Source organism: Temnothorax nylanderi, unplaced genomic scaffold, assembly GCF_030848795.1.
Source record: "Temnothorax nylanderi isolate EJ_2023f unplaced genomic scaffold, tnyl_v1.0 TNYL_tig0060_pilon, whole genome shotgun sequence".
Classification (NCBI taxonomy): Eukaryota; Metazoa; Arthropoda; class Insecta; order Hymenoptera; family Formicidae; genus Temnothorax; species Temnothorax nylanderi.
The window spans coordinates 201,535-215,240 of NW_027249122.1; the positions used below are offsets into that span (position 1 = coordinate 201,535).

At 48.8% G+C, this 13,706-nt stretch overlaps 1 protein-coding gene across 2 annotated transcripts in view; it reads left to right on the plus strand.

The window, feature by feature from the left end:
* Positions 1-13,706, plus strand: part of LOC139773293 (uncharacterized) — a 174,814-nt gene that overhangs the window by 66,084 nt on the left and 95,024 nt on the right. The window contains exons 1-2 of one of the 2 annotated variants that reach the window (XM_071707650.1): positions 10,810-11,123; positions 11,458-11,690. The gene's annotated coding sequence lies outside the window, so the exon portion shown is untranslated. Of the gene's footprint in view, positions 1-10,809; positions 11,124-11,457; positions 11,691-13,706 lie in introns of those variants that run through there. The other variant, XM_071707649.1, reaches the window with a different exon arrangement.

The following is a 13,706-nucleotide window of genomic DNA, read 5'->3' on the forward strand; positions in this document are numbered from 1 at the left end:
ACCCTCTCCTACCGCGCCGCGCGCGTCTCTACCACCCTCTTGGCGGCCGTCTACGGTTCTTTTTTTTCTTCCGATCTTGTCTCGCAACCTGCTCTATGCGTTTCTTCCCTAGACATCGTCCGACGATGATTTTCATGATTAATCCTGTGAAAAAATCGCTTTTTCGATATAGAAAATGTTATTTATAAATTTTAAAATAACGAATAAAATATATTTATCGAATTGCAAGAAAAATCTGATTATGATTATTTCAATTATGATTATTTCAAAATATGTGATGGAGAAGGAAGAAAACGACGGACCCGTAGCCTCGAAGATCGCGCACCCCAAGAATAAGACTAATAAAGAAAGGGACAAAGAGGGAAAGGAAAGAAGAAGAGATTCAGGATATAAACACGTACACGAACACCAATTTAATTCCTTCTCGGCGATTCCGCTCAGCTCACTATCCAATTACACATAAAGCACTAATCACGCAATTAATCTCAATCTATTTAATAACACCTTCATTACCAGGCACTATAAGTATCGGCTCAGGAAGAGAATCTCCTCCCCCTCGTACCCCCTCCCCCGCCCACCAATCTCTCTCGCTCCGCGATCATTCGTCTCTCTCTCTCTCTCTCTCTCTCTCTCTCTCTCTCTCTCTCTCTCTCTCTCTCTCTCTCTCTCTCTCTCTCTCGCTGTACTTTCGATCCTTCTCGCAAATCGTCGACACGCCCCTGCTATTCGCATTCCTGCAGAATGCGAATCGCTCGTGTGGACGTGCGCTGCGAATGCATCGCGAGTTAATTGAAACAGTCAAGAAGACCATCGATTGAAAATTGCAAATTCAAAATATCTTTGCGACTCGCGGGAAAGTAAAAGTTTAAACTTTAAACTCGTCACGATCGAAGTTGCGTCCCGAAGGAAATACGTGCAACAATCCACGCTTTAACAGAGAGTGTCGGCTGGCTCTTCTTCCCCGTCCCACTCTCGCGAATTCTCCGCACGTATCGCACGAACTGTCCTCCGTATACCTAACAGCGGAAATTCTCTTTTAATTTTTCCCCAAAATTCGCATAAAGTTCGCTCGGCCGAGCAGAGTATTATGCCGAAGGCAGATCCGGCCCGCGCACGTCCGGCGGCAACATTTCAAACTCGCATTTGCCCGGCTTGAGCCCTAACTTTATCCCGGGGATTTCGAAGCCTCGCGATGCGACAGCGTGTACCGGTAAAACGACATTCCGATGGCCACTGCCGGCCGGAAAGGAAAACTTTTGCGCTGGATCGACTTCCGCGTGCCGCGCGCGCGCGCTTCTCTTTCCAACATTTATATATTTCTACGTGTGCTTTAGACAGACGAAGATAAACGGGTATAAAATTCGATACACCCGAAATAATAATACATATCTACGCCTGGTTTGGGGGGGGGGAGCTTGAACGAAACATGTGGGACTCGTCTGCAGTTCAGTTCGTAGAAGGGCTTCACGAGTCGATCCACGATTTTCCCTCGATCGAGATCGAGCGGAAGCACGGGGTACGACGAGATTGGCGAAGAATTAATTTCTTTTTCAATAACAGTTTCGTGCCTCGCTGCGCACCGACGGTTTGGGACCATGAACAAGACTCTCAGACTACATTCTTTGCGGCTTGCGATCATCCGCCGGAAGTGGCCGAGGAGGTGGCATCAACGAGAAAGAAAGAGAGAGAAGGAACAAAGAAAGATTTACCTGAGCCAAGGCCAGCATCAAAGTTTAATATTGCAGGTGCAGACACGATGTGCGCATAAAGAGTATATACAAAAATATAGATTGTCTTTGTATCCCTTAATTCGACCAACTATTAAATCATTTCAACCTCTCTCTTCCGTTTTCAATTTCCGAACACTTCCTACTACATCTTCTGTCATTTAATACGCACTATTTCGTTTTTAATTTTGCGGAAGTTTTTAATGAGTTAATCTAATCATTACATAATGTCCGTTGAAATTATATTATATCGAATTAATGATACACGAACGCTAAGATTAATTATGTTATTATGCGACTGTGCGCTATTACGCGGCTACCAAATGATATAATAACAACCGTCCCTTCCCATCAACATCCCCGAGAGGTACTTAAAACAACTGTAACTCAAATCAAGATCACGTGAGACTGGCTCGGATAATTTAAACATAGAATTATTAATGGAAATTATCCGAACATCCATTATAATCATTGCATTACATCTTAATTTTCTTTGCGCATTTCATACCTTAATAATAATATATTTAATTTTAAGAAAAATAAGATACAATAAAGTAAATATCTAAAGAGAAAATAAAGCATGACAAGATGGGAAAAAGAGAAGTTATACGCGAGAGAGAGAGAGAGAGAGAGAGAGAGAGAGAGAGAGAGAGAGAGAGAGAGAGAGAGAGAGAGAGAGAGAGAGAGAGAGAGAGAGAGAGAGAGAGGAGGAGGAAAGAAAGTTACGCGTGAAAAAAAGGGGGAATAGTTGTGCGGAGAGTGGAAGAGGGAGGGAAAGATCGCAATGGTAGAATGGGGCAACATATCAGAACGACTATCTATCGCTGCCTTTTACGCTAATTGATAAATCGTGTTACGTTAATGAATGGGGCTGGCGTAGCGGCCCCGTAGCGGTAGGAGAAAGGGGGCTCGATATATAGTCGCGAAGGTAGAACTGTGCTCGTAAGGATAACGAGGAAATTGAAAATCTTACGGTTACGCCGAGATCTTAAAAGATCTTTTCGCGAGATTTCAAGACACTTTTCATTCGTTCGCTCAAAAATATTCGACCCAACATTAAAAATACATAGAGTTCCGTCGCTCTAGTGCAATCTGTACATTTATTTGCGGTAAAACGCGGTTCTGTGTCTCAGGAAAAAACGTGATTTTTTAATGAATTGTGAATCATATCTCATTCGATGGCGCGGAATCTCGCGGAAATAAAAATATCAAACGGCGAAACGGCTATAGAGGGAGAGAGAAAGAAAAAAAAAGAAAATAGAGGAGAGAGAGAGCCAAGATGATTTATCAATTCGATTAAAGCTTATAAGGAGCGTACCGTCCGTTTAATCTTGATCGCGCGGGCGCACATTTTTATATACTGCGTCGTATCACGCGAGGCTGACTCTGTTGTTCGCGCGCCGCGGATTACCTCCTATTACGGGATTTATATTCGCGAAACAGTTTCCTCGAGTGCGCGAGTCGCGTCGCGTCGCGTCGCGTCGCTCGCGCTGATCGGCTTCGTCGCGAGGCGCGCGCACCCGATCATAAAATCGGGAGAAATCTGCCCGCTGGTTTATTGCCGTGCCGTGATGGCGACTGACGCATAAAGCGGTACATTAGCCTAATTGGCCCAATAAGCCGAAAGATAATAATCCTACTTATGATTTTAATGATGGCGTAACACCCGTACTCCCAAAATCGCGCCAGTCATTAAATCTTGCGGCAATTATTTCCCGTTAGTATTACAATGTGTTATATAGGGAAGTCGAGGCGTCATTATGATATCGATAGATCGTATCAGCAGGCAACCCTATCATCAATCGAAATTGAATGTAGCATTGAAAAACAAGAATGTTCTACCGTGAGTTTATATGTACTCGTGTATCGTTTAGAAAAAAAATATCAAATGTGCGTTAAATACTAGGCTCGCATAATATTTTTTGTTATAAAAAAAGTACTGTAAGTTATCACACATTGAACGAATCAAGTGGATAGAGGAGCTCAATCGATCGTTTCGCGAACGTGGGCACGGCGAATCCATTCGTCAACTCGGCGTACCATCGCACGTCTATACGCAGCAGGGGAGAGTTAACGCGCAGCAAGGGCGCTGCCCCCTGAACCTGGAGGGATTCCTCAACGCGAACGCGAACAGATCGCCCTCGATTAGAACTTCCATTCGCCGCGATGATCGGTCCACTATCCGTCGCGTTATCGCACGCGCCCCCGAAACAAACACGCACGACGATCGATTCGCGATCGAGTTGGAAGAGCGGCGAGATTCGCTGGCTCGTATTTCGAACGGGGAGAAAGATAGCCGGACACGGACTCTGATTTCTTTATCGCACCATCGCGGACATCGCGATCGAATGGGGATTTCTAGCTTTTCCAGGGAGTTACGCGTTTTTTTCTTTCCCTTTTCTTTCTTTCTCTCTTTCCGATCGCACGGGATCAGATTGCAGACCGCTCGCCGAGATCGCCTGGGGCGCTTGTTCCCCGAACTTAGGGTTAGTTTGTCCTTAACTTTGGCGAAGGGGTGCTACCGTCGTATAAACGCGTCTCGACTTTATCTCGGTTTTAAGCGCCGCGACAGATATGTAATCGTATCGGAGCCTAACTCTTTATCTGTCGCCGCATTTGCTCCACCGAGACTATTCCTCGAATAGCAATCAGGACATTGCAATTTTAAATAACAATCAAGAGACGCTGCTGCGTCTCGCGAATTGAATAATAATAATAATACTCTGGTCACTCACCAAAGAGGCCGATACGCTGCTGAGTAGAAGCTGCATCCACTCCTCCACACGTCACTGAAAGTACAAAATAAGAATCTCTTTAAGAAAATTAATCCACATTGCGACGAACGACGAATCAATTAACATGCGTTTCGCAAAAAATATCGTGTCCGTTTGAGCTACTATAATACGTCCTTATTTTTTTCTTTCACATTACTTTTAAAAGTTGTAATAAAACAGCAAGCAATTATGTCTCGTAATGACCGAGCGACAAAGATGTGACGAAAGGAATTTTTACCTTCCGATATGCGGCCGTTGCCTTTCCGCGACTGCTTTCCTGCTCCGGGCACTTGACTCACATTCACACTCACGACTGACGATCGGAGGAACATCGTGATCGCTAATTAACGCACTCGCGTGACTTTGTACGGCACTCCCGGGCATATATACTTTTGCGCGATCACGATGTTAAAAACAACGGTCGCGCGACTACTTGTTCGGCACCCCCGAATAATGCTCGCGTTCGCGACGCACTTGCGAGCAATAGAGGATCCAGACTGATTTGCCGAAAGAACCACTCGTGGCGACATATTCACTGATATTCCGCCGTTGCCTTTTCCGCGACTGCTTTCCTGCTCCGGGCACTTGACTCACATTCACACTCACGATTAATGATCGGAGGAACATCGTGATCGCTAATTAACGCACTCGCGTGACTTTGTACGGCACTCCCGGGCATATATACTTTTGCGCGATCACGATGTTAAAAACAACGGTCGCGCGACTACTTGTTCGGCACTCCCGAATAATGCTCGCGTTCGCGACGCACTTGCGAGCAATAGAGGATCCAGACTGATTTGCCGAAAGAACCACTCGTGGCGACATATTCACTGATATTCCGCCGTTGCCTTTCCGCGACTCCTTTCCTGCTCCGGGCACTTGACTCACATTCACACTCACGACTGACGATCGGAGGAACATCGTGATCGCTAATTAACGCACTCGCGTGACTTTGTACGGCACTCCCGGGCATATATTTTTGCGCGATCACGATGTTAAAAACAACGGTCGCGCGACTACTTGTTCGGCACTCCCGAATAATGCTCGCGTTCGCGACGCACTTGCGAGCAATAGAGGATCCAGACTGATTTGCCGAAAGAACCACTCGTGGCGACATATTCACTGATATTCCGCCGTTGCCTTTCCGCGACTCCTTTCCTGCTCCGGGCACTTGACTCACATTCACACTCACGACTGACGATCGGAGGAACATCGTGATCGCTAATTAACGCACTCGCGTGACTTTGTACGGCACTCCCGGGCATATACTTTTTGCGCGATCACGATGTTAAAAACAACGGTCGCGCGACTACTTGTTCGGCACTCCCGAATAATGCTCGCGTTCGCGACGCACTTGCGAGCAATAGAGGATCCAGACTGATTTGCCGAAAGAACCACTCGTGGCGACATATTCACTGATATTCCGCCGTTGCCTTTCCGCGACTCCTTTCCTGCTCCGGGCACTTGACTCACATTCACACTCACGACTGACGATCGGAGGAACATCGTGATCGCTAATTAACGCACTCGCGTGACTTTGTACGGCACTCCCGGGCATATATTTTTGCACGATCACGATGTTAAAAACAACGGTCGCGCGACTACTTGTTCGGCACTCCCGAATAATGCTCGCGTTCGCGACGCACTTGCGAGCAATAGAGGATCCAGACTGATTTGCCGAAAGAACCACTCGTGGCGACATATTCACTGATATTCCGCCGTTGCCTTTCCGCGACTCCTTTCCTGCTCCGGGCACTTGACTCACATTCACACTCACGACTGACTGATCGGAGGAACATCGTGATCGCTAATTAACGCACTCGCGTGACTTTGTACGGCACTCCCGGGCATATATACTTTTGCGCGATCACGATGTTAAAAACAACGGTCGCGCGACTACTTGTTCGGCACTCCCGAATAATGCTCGCGTTCGCGACGCACTTGCGAGCAATAGAGGATCCAGACTGATTTGCCGAAAGAACCACTCGTGGCGACATATTCACTGATATTCCGCCGTTGCCTTTCCGCGACTCCTTTCCTGCTCCGGGCACTTGACTCACATTCACACTCACGACTGACGATCGGAGGAACATCGTGATCGCTAATTAACGCACTCGCGTGACTTTGTACGGCACTCCCGGGCATATATTTTTGCGCGATCACGATGTTAAAAACAACGGTCGCGCGACTACTTGTTCGGCACTCCCGAATAATGCTCGCGTTCGCGACGCACTTGCGAGCAATAGAGGATCCAGACTGATTTGCCGAAAGAACCACTCGTGGCGACATATTCACTGATATTCCGCCGTTGCCTTTCCGCGACTCCTTTCCTGCTCCGGGCACTTGACTCACATTCACACTCACGACTGACGATCGGAGGAACATCGTGATCGCTAATTAACGCACTCGCGTGACTTTGTACGGCACTCCCGGGCATATATACTTTTGCGCGATCACGATGTTAAAAACAACGGTCGCGCGACTACTTGTTCGGCACTCCCGAATAATGCTCGCGTTCGCGACGCACTTGCGAGCAATAGAGGATCCAGACTGATTTGCCGAAAGAACCACTCGTGGCGACATATTCACTGATATTCCGCCGTTGCCTTTTCCGCGACTGCTTTCCTGCTCCGGGCACTTGACTCACATTCACACTCACGACTGACGATCGGAGGAACATCGTGATCGCTAATTAACGCACTCGCGTGACTTTGTACGGCACTCCCGGGCATATATTTTTGCACGATCACGATGTTAAAAACAACGGTCGCGCGACTACTTGTTCGGCACTCCCGAATAATGCTCGCGTTCGCGACGCACTTGCGAGCAATAGAGGATCCAGACTGATTTGCCGAAAGAACCACTCGTGGCGACATATTCACTGATATTCCGCCGTTGCCTTTCCGCGACTCCTTTCCTGCTCCGGGCACTTGACTCACATTCACACTCACGACTGACGATCGGAGGAACATCGTGATCGCTAATTAACGCACTCGCGTGACTTTGTACGGCACTCCCGGGCATATATACTTTTGCGCGATCACGATGTTAAAAACAACGGTCGCGCGACTACTTGTTCGGCACTCCCGAATAATGCTCGCGTTCGCGACGCACTTGCGAGCAATAGAGGATCCAGACTGATTTGCCGAAAGAACCACTCGTGGCGACATATTCACTGATATTCCGCCGTTGCCTTTCCGCGACTCCTTTCCTGCTCCGGGCACTTGACTCACATTCACACTCACGACTGACGATCGGAGGAACATCGTGATCGCTAATTAACGCACTCGCGTGACTTTGTACGGCACTCCCGGGCATATACTTTTGCGCGATCACGATGTTAAAAACAACGGTCGCGCGATTACTTGTTCGGCACTCCCGAATAATGCTCGCGTTCGCGACGCACTTGCGAGCAATAGAGGATCCAGACTGATTTGCCGAAAGAACCACTCGTGGCGACATATTCACTGATATAACATTATTCTCTGCGCACGTTCGCGCTTTACACGCTATGTACAGTCATGCTACGGTCGCACGGAGTGCACTTGATGGAACTATCGAACGTCCGCGTTGTCGACGCGATATATTGTATCTAGTGGCAATGTCTCCATTATACGTATGCCTAATGTCAGCACATTTGACGCACAAAATTAAATTAAGCCCGTTGATCGACACTCCCGATTGTTTATTCGCATAATGGCGTTTATACAGCGACCGTCCATCTTCGTTGTCCATCTTTTCAACTGGTCACGCTCGCGACGCACTTCAAATCGATAAAAAATTAAAAATCGAAAACGAAGCGTCTATAAAAATGGCGGCTGATACGACACGTAACGGCTTAATCGCGAGCTGTATGTACTAATTTAATGTATCAAACTCGCTAGCCGGCTTATATGGCACTCGCGGCGTTTATTTACCCGCGCGATGCAATCACGACGTCCGAAATCACGCGAAACGCACGGATACGATCGCGATCGATTTAGCACGCACGACAATCGCGACGCACCTGCGACCTAGCTGCGACCGTCAAGAGTTTGGCGAGTTACCTCGGTCGAGGAAGCTGGAAGCAGCATCATCGACGCGACGTGACACGCGTGCCAATTAGCGGATTAAGTAATCGTCCATTCCTCACACGGCACACTGTCGACAGTTACTTACGCGCAACCGGCGCAACGCATTACGGGGAATGGCGTCCTTAGCGAAGATGCAACGGTCACCCATCGACCATTTCTTCGGCATTCTCCGCCAATTAGATACATTCGCGACGCACTTCGGAGTTCGGACCAATAAGGAATTAAAAGTGAAAGTGATGGGACGCTTGCCAAGATGGCGGTGCAACACGGCTTTTTACGATTCGTTCTAAGGCCGGAGTAATGCACTAGCTCCGTCGCCATAACTCTTTACATGCTAATTCGCCATAGAATGCCGTAGCGACTCCCGAAATAACGCGAGATGCCCAAAATGACGTTTACTCCGCGCGTCGACTTGTCCGGCTGGTCACGCTCGTCGCTCGCGATGCACAGTAAAACGAAACGAGAAAGACAGCGATTATCGACATTGAATATCTCAAAGGAGGCGTCACGTACCATGACCGACGAGACCGGATGGCCTTTTCTACTCTCATGATCACTTCGGTGCGTTCGCTCGCGATATACCCTCGAACGAGTCAGAGAAATGCGAAATGTACTTGTAGCGAGTCGTCGCGAACGACTCCGGTTCGACGCGACGAGTGCACCGACGCCAAGTATCCCGACCGACCGCCATTGATCACGATCGATCGACGTACCGCGACGTACGGCGATCACTTACTTGAATTTGACGTACCGCGACGATCGCTCGCTCGACACGACTCTTCCCGCACGCGTCCCGATCGCCGATGTGCGAAATTTTACCTGTGGCCTACGGTGTAGGCGCGCGGGAGGTGATACTCCGTAAGCCGCGAGCGGAGTTTTCCACGAAAAGCGCGCGAAGGGGCGAACGTGACGTCACAGTCGTCACACGTCATACGGGACGTTAGACGCGGAGGCGCGCGCGAAATCACGCGCACCGCAGCACCGCCTTCTTTCGGATTCCAGGCGCAATTAAACGTCTTATGGCTCGTCTACAATAGCCGTAAAAGTATGCAGTAAGACGTGAGCAGTAAGCTATTGGACCAACCATAGTCGATTATTCTTGAATTGTAAAAATCCCATTAGTCAACAGTTTAACTGCATACGTCTTACTGCATACTGTTGCGGCTATTGTAGACGAGCCATTATACGTCCTATGACGCGCTTCAACGTACGTACCGAGACCGCGTAAACATTCCCCTCTCCCTCGTGATCCGTGATCCGAACACGGCATTATCGACGCGCGGTCAGATATATCGGAAGAAATGTTTTACTGTAGGGTAGTATATTCATAGTATTCATACACTCGGATTTGATCGTTCGAAATTTTCGAGACAACGCCATGAATGTGAATACATATGTGTGTATCGCGACTCGCGAGTCATGTTTAGAACACGCGTTCGCTCGCGACCAATCAGATGCCGATACGCAACGGACATCTGTGCGAATGTGGATCGTGTAAAGTTAGTTGTACGTTTTTTCGATACTCGGATTTATATATAGTTTACAGTTTCATCGTTCGAGGCGCAAATCAAGCATCGTGAAATATCAAACGGGGATGTATCGCGACGTATTGAGCATACGAAAATAATATGTCGCAGATAAATTGCTTCTTTAGCGTTCACCTATCAGTTTCTTTCTCGACATCACGCTCACGATTGATAAAACGATTGAGAACGAGCCGGTCGCAAGAACCGTTATCAATCGCCTCATTCCTTCCGCGTTATTCACATTCTATCTCTGTGATTAAAATAAATACACGGTACCAAATATACGTATGTATAAATTATAAGTACTCGAATTTAAACACAACCGTACTTAAGAATCGTGTCTCTATTTTTTACAACTAATTTCATGCGATGCTACACTTTCCGTAAATAAAACCGTCACGTTATTAACGATCGAAGTAGGGAAAAGGGGAAAGACGTCAAGTGTGTTTAGCTACAAAAAAAAAAACATATCTCGCGTTCTTGCCGCGTCTTTTCTGAGAATTGAAAAAAGTGTGATTACGTGATCGCGCGTCGCTTCACGTCGCCTAAGCTTTTCGCATTTTCGGTTACGCATATTCGCGCTTCTGATTGGTTACGCGGAAAATATGTGCCACAGGACGCCACCCTAACTTCACAGTTAACGGCAGTGGGCGATCTCATTGTCGCGTCGCCTATCGGCCCGATCGGCCGAATCGAGATTGCTCCGGGTTTCCGACGGCGTTTTTTTTTATCGGAGAGCAATTCTCTTGCGCGATACAAGTGCCATGAGTACCGAATCTATAAAGCGTCGCTCGATCGGAGTCTTCGACCGTGGATCCGTCGGGTTTCTCGACGCTCGTCGCGGACGCCCACCGGTGCTCCGTCGCGGCTCCGTCGCGACACCGTCGTCCATCTTTGTTCCTTTCGAGCGTATCGCGTCGTTTAATTATCCTTACATTCGATCGTCCATCGCGACTATCGCGAGTGCGTTAAGAAGCACCGACTGGCGTTGGGACAGCAATCATCCATGGCCTGTTGACCGAGGTATGTGACAGATGAACGACAATGTCGGTTACGATATTCGAACAACCGTTAGTACTTTTATTCGTCATATTTGTCGCTCGTCCTTTTTCTCGCGAGCTTGGCTAGGAGAATGAATTCGACGAAATTATCGTCCTAATTATCTTCTATCTTATTCTATCTTATTTGCTCGAATTATTGTCTTTTCTCTTCCGTTCGGAGACTTAAGGAGGAATTCAAGTAAATAAACTTTTATTAGAATATATACTCCAATTTAAAGACGTTATCGTTAGTGCAATTATTTTTCGTCGCGAGTGCACGCGGAGAGAAGTAACAGACACGTAATAATTTCTTCCAGCGTCTTCGAAATTTTTCGCTGGTCAGAAGGGCGCCGAGTTCGACAAATCGACAATGCCGAATAAATCAACGCGCATATCGTCGCGAGTGCATCGTACGTAAGTGCGGAAGCGGACCACATTAGAAAAACTCGAGGGAGCGTCGCTTTCCTGGACATCGGACATTCCGGATCATCGTTTTTGGCTAAAAAAGGGATCGTCGGCATATTACAGTAGCAGCTTGTTACTTCGTACGGTGAGTAATCACAATGTATAAACAATTGCGATAATTGACGACGATCGACGCGCGACGTCAGATAGTGCCGTCGTTTTTCTCGCCATCGGCGTCGCGTCGCGACGATTTCCAAGTCGATCGATTCTTTTTTTGTCGTCTGAGCATCGAGCGAAAAATATCACTCGATATGTATCATCTCGAGCTTTTAATTTGTACTCGAGCGCGTCCGCGAAGGCGAGGAAGAGGGAAGAGGGTACTCGCGAATCGGGCGGCCTGAGACCGGGCGGCGCGGGCGCGGGCGCGGAGGCCCCGGGGCCCGGCGGCCTTGGATGCCCACGGGCTGCATGTAGGACAGACAGACAGACAGACGTACGGTCGGAGGAGACTGGACCGCTAACAGAGAGGCTGTATGGCGTCTCTGATTGCCCATTGTCCGACTAATAAGATATTCTATCATCTCTCGTCGTGCCGACGGTGTCCGACCAGTCCGACCGTTTTCGTGAGAGACTGAGCGCGAGCGCGCGAGCATCCAATCGCCGACGAGGCTCATCGGGGCCCGGCCAATGACGGCCGTGCTCCATCTCGGCCTTCCCGGGCCCTTTTGTCGGGCAAATGAGCTCGGCGTAAGTCAACCGATAAATAATATCCGACTTCGCGACCAGCTGCGAGCCTTAATGCGGGCCCATGTAAAAGTGTAATAGGGGCTTAATTGAACCCACCCGGGACATCCGTCGGATCTCCGCGTATACGTATAGGTAGCGATCTATATTTATATTCGAGCGCGCGCGCGTCCGCGCGCGACGCGCTTTTCTGGATTAAATCTCGGAATTGGAATAATAATCTCTCGGGATAATAGTGTTGTCGCGCGTCTCGGCCGAGACACGCCGAAATATTGTTTCGATAAGGAGTTTAGTCCCTGATGCCCTGCGTTATCTCGCCCTGCGATTATTGATATCGGTGAAGTAGTTCGCGGGAGGCTCTCATCGCGCGATAATTTATCGAGTGTCTAAGCGCGACGTCGAGCGCGGCATTGTGTGACAGATGGTTTCTCTCCTGAGATCTTATTCCACGCATATTCAAATGGGAATGACTAACGACGATGACGATCTCTCGTCTTTCAGTACTTCCTCCCGGCTCCGGACTGGCGATATCGCTCTCCTTCGCGTCCATTTCAAGTTATTCGGAGTTCTATTGGAGTTGCGCGCGGCGTAATGGTCGGTCAGCGCGAAATAAATGCAAATTTATCTGGCAACCGTCTATACGCGTGTCCTAATCGTGTCCGAGATCGACCGTGGCTTTTCAGACGGTCTCATTTCTCAGCGTTCTTACGTAGACCCGGGCATCAATCTAATCCATTATCCGTATTTCCGCGAAGCATCAAAAAATGAACGTGCTCGCTCGGTCGTTGGCGTTGAGGCTGGGACTGGGAGTCGGGACGTCGGGACGCGCTCGCGCTACGCGAATCTCTCTCCGGGAATCTTCTTTCGTGGATTCCCGCAGAGCGATCTGCGCAACGTACTGCCAGGTCGACTCCCCCTCGAAGCCCGGCGTCTCGATTTGTCACATTAACAAAGTGAACCCGTCCCGGAATCGAAAGCCATTTCCTCCCGCCCGTTCGGCTCGTCCGCAGAAAATCCCGCTCGGTCCCGACTAGCGGGAGGAAGAGTTACGCTGCCACGCTTATCCGAGGAAAAACTCACTCGAGCTGCGGATTCGGGGCGTAAAGGCGGAGGAGAAAGAAAGGACCGAATCGACGAAACGTCGAATTGAGTACCGCCCTAATCGTGTCGAGATCTCGTCCTATGGTGTGACGCGCGCGCGAGTATATGGCGTACTTAGCGGAAAGCGGGAGAGAGAAGGAGAGAGAGAGAGAGAGAGAGAGAGAGAGAGAGAGCGAGAGAGAGAGAGAGAGAAAGAGACGCGGCGAGGCCGATCGAGGGACGTCCGGAGTGAATGAGAATCATGATGGTGGCGGGCGAAGGGTTGGAGGCCGAGGAGGGGGCAGGAGGGGAAGGACTGCTGACGGTGGTCGAGAGA